Here is a 3,815-nt window from a genome sequence, read left to right as displayed (position 1 = left end):
CTGAAGTTAGGGAAGACCAGGAAAGAGCCATGTAAAAAGAGACCCTGAACCTCAACAGAGAGTCTGGTGTTACAGCTCCTCTGGGATACTCGCCTTTCAGAAATAGGACAGGTTTTTTTTCTCTATCGTGAACCATATGGTTGCTCCAAGTCAATGGGGTAAAGTTTCAATTATGTCATCAACTATTAGAGAGATCAACCGTTGTTTTATATTATAAAATCATGAAGCTATCAGAGTCTGCTAAGAAACAAAGAAATATTGAATTCACCCATTGATTTATTCAGTGAGTATTTATTGAGAATCTACTCTGTGATTGCAATAGAACAGAGAAAAAAACTGATTAAAATCGCTATTCTTATGGAAATTGCATTTTTAGTGGTTTGTGAATATAAGAATTGAATCTCCTGAGACAGTGAAATGTAAGCAACATATGAAAGGTATGGATAAATGGAAGAAAAATATTTGTGGTAAAGGGAACAGTGAGTACAAGTACTCTGATAGAGAAGTATTCTGGTTATGCTTGGGAAACAGCAGTTGTGACTGAAATAAAATAATCTGAGGACACTAATCATGTCAGAGAGGTACTGCTAAGTGGCAGCAATATAATGAAGGAGCTTGTTGGTCTACCAAAGAACTTCAACTTTTACTCTAAGTAAAATAAGAAGCCTGCAGAGGTTTAGAGCAAAATAGTGACAGTGTTTTAGGTTTAAATAGTCACTGTAGGTGCTATGTTGAACAGACTACAGAGGAAAAAGGAAGGATGCAAGGTAATCTGTTGCTATTATCTAGGTAAGAAATAATGAAGAGTTAGATCAGAATAGTAATCGGAGAGATAGTAATATCTGGTCAGACTCTGGATATATTTTGAAGGTAAAGTGAATATGACCTGTTGGTTGATTTTTAAGATGGAGTGGGAGAGTAAAAGAGAGTTAAAAACAACTCCAAGTTTTTGCTTTGAACAACTGGAAGACTTTTTTTTTTAATTTTTAAATTTTGTTGTTAGTCACCATAAATATATCATTAATTTTTGATGTGGTGATCCATGATCCATTGTTTTCATATAACACGCAGTGCTCCATGCAGTACGTGCCCTCCTTAATACCCATCACCGGGCTAACCCATCCCCCCTCCCCCCTCCCCTCTAGAACCCTCAGTTTGTTTCTCAGAGTCCATAGTCTCTCATGGTTCATCTCTCCCTCCAATTTCCCCCCCTTCATTTTTCCCTTCCTTCTCCTAATGTCCTCCATGCTATTCTTTATGTTCCACAAATAAGTGAAACCATATGATAATTGACTTTCTCTGCTTGACTTATTTCACTTAGCATCATCTCCTCCAGTCCCATCCATGTGGATGTAAAAGTTGGGTATTCATCCTTTCTGATGGCTGAGTAATATTCCATTGTATATATGGACCACATCTTTTTTATCCATTCATCTGTTGAAGGGCATCTTGGCTCTTTCCACAGTTTGGCTATTGCGGACATTGCTGCTATGAACACTGAGGTGCATAGGGCCCTTCTTTTCACTACATCTGTGTCTTTGGGGTAAATACCCAGGAGTGCAATTCCTGGTTAAAAATAGAGCATAGCTCTATTTTTAACTTTTTGAGGAACTGCCACACTGTTTTCCAAAGTGGCTGTACCAACTTGCATTCCCACCAACAGTGTAAGAGGGTTCCCCTTTCTCCACAACCTCTCCAACATTTGTTGTTTCTTTCCCTGTCCATTTTTGCCATTCTAACTGGTGTAAGGTGGTATCTCAATGTGGTTTGGATTTGAATTTCCCTGGTGGCTAATGATGCTGACCATGTTTTCATGTGTCTGTTAGCCATTTGTATGTCTTCTTCAGAGAAGTGTCTTTTCACGTCTTCTGCCCATTTTTTGATTTGATTATTTGTTTTTTGGGTGTTGAGTTTGAGAAGTTCTTTATAGATCTTGGACACCAGCCCTCTTTAACAAAGATAGGAGATGACTGAGAGAATAGCAGTTTTGGAGGGAAAATCAAGAGTTTAGATTTGGAAATCTTAACTTTGTTACATTTGGATACCTTTTTGACATCTAACTAGAGAGCATAAGCTGTTGAATATGAACATCTTGTATTAAGGAGAGAGAGCTTCTTTGGAAACACAAATGTGAAACCATTACCATGTAACTAGTATTTAACTCCAAGAACCAAGATTAAGTCAACAAGGGAATTAGTGTTGGTAGAGAAAGTAAAAGGACTGAGGTTTGTGCCATAGGGCACAAAACTTTAAGTAGCCTGGGAGATGAAGAAGATGCAGCAAAGGATTCTGCAAAGAAGCACCCAGTAAATTAAAGAGACATCTGGAAGTGTGTAGTGTTCTAGATGTCAGCTGAGAAAAGTGTTTCAGGGGGAGTATGGCAAAATTTGTAAAATGCTACTGGGAAGTACAGTCATATGAACACAGATGATTTCCCATTGGACTTAATAATGTAGAGGTCATTGAGAATAACTATCCTTTGTATGAAGAAAATTATATGGGAGGAAGGCGGAATTATTGCAGTGAAGGCCTTGAGTGAAGTCAGTTATACAAAAGATGCCCACTTGGCTCAGATAGTATTATGGGCAGTTCATCAAAAATTTGAGTGACCATACATCACAGTTTGCCCAGGGCAGTCCCAGTTTACCTGGGGCAGTACTGATTGAGGTTTATGGTAATTACCAAAAACACCTTTTTTCACTATCAAAAGTGTTTCAGTTTTGACAATAAAATATGTGGTCACATTATCTATAATAACATCATTAAAAGTTGTGCTCTTAAACTAAAAGCAAAGCCAGTCAATATAATACTACTTTTAGCCAGTCATATTTAGCTACATTAGTGCAGATGTGGAAGCAGTGGAGATGCAGATTTAACCAGAGATGCATGCATGTTTGTCAGCACAGTTAGATGAAGAAAGGGATGAGTGAGAGAGTTAAGGATATACGCAGAAAGTTTGCGTGTCATCCTTGTGCAGGGGCCATGCTAATCTTCTCTGTATCATTCCAATTTTAGTATATGTGCTGCCAAAGCAAGCACAATGCAGAAAGTTTGCAATGCTTAACCATTAGATTCAATAGTGTTAGGGAAAGGAAATGAGGAGGTGAGGGGGGGATAAAGGGTGGTGGTATCAATAGAATATAAGTTCCAATGGAGTTGAGTGTTTCCTCAATTTGTGGAACTAGAAGAACTGAGAGAGAACAAGAAGAGATGGTGCTCACAGAACAGAATGTTGGAAACTGAGGTTGAGTTCCAATGTACGACCTTGAAAATAAGGGCTGAAGTCAAAAGTAGAGTATAACATTGCTGGAGGAGAGAAGTTCAAGGATCATATGAATGTTCCGCTTCTGACAATATTTTAAGATAGGTAATCTGCAAAACCAGGTAGTTATGAAAAACCTGCACATATTAGGAAAATATGAAAAATATGCTTTAATCCACATAGTAAGTCTCATAAGTAAGAGAGTTCATTTTTTGTAATAGCAAAGTAGCTTATATAGGAATAATCTTCACAAAGACAATTATAGAGATTAGACAAAGAAAAAACAAAATTATTTGAGGCACTGTAGAATTATGAAAACTAAGCACAAAACCAGGAGAAACATGATCTTAGAAACAAGGAATCCTGTATTCGCTTTCTAGGGCTGTGTACCATAAACTTAGCTTAAAACAACATTCATTTATTATCTCGCAGTTCTGTAGGTCAGAGGACTGCACGTTAGGCTGGGTTCTCTGTTCTGGTTCTCACGGGACTGATATTATGGTGCCAGATAGCTGTGTTCTCATCTGGAGCGCAGTGCCCTCTTTCAGGGTCA

General features: G+C 38.0%; 1 non-coding gene across 1 annotated transcript; it reads right to left on the bottom strand.

Annotated features, from left to right (window-relative positions):
• Nucleotides 1-2,931: 2,931 nt before the first annotated feature.
• On the bottom strand, nt 2,932-3,039 carry LOC114218280 (U6 spliceosomal RNA). The gene has a single exon (XR_003611158.1). It is a non-coding gene; the product is annotated as a U6 spliceosomal RNA (small nuclear RNA).
• Between the last annotated feature and the right edge of the window lie 776 nt (nt 3,040-3,815).

Source organism: Eumetopias jubatus, unplaced genomic scaffold (assembly GCF_037043125.1).
Source record: "Eumetopias jubatus isolate StellerSeaLion01/CBP00866 unplaced genomic scaffold, mEumJub1_p1.0 scaffold_15, whole genome shotgun sequence".
NCBI classification, from domain to species: Eukaryota; Metazoa; Chordata; class Mammalia; order Carnivora; family Otariidae; genus Eumetopias; species Eumetopias jubatus.
Note: the sequence above shows the minus strand (reverse complement) of the source record. Positions and strands in the feature narration are given on the sequence as shown.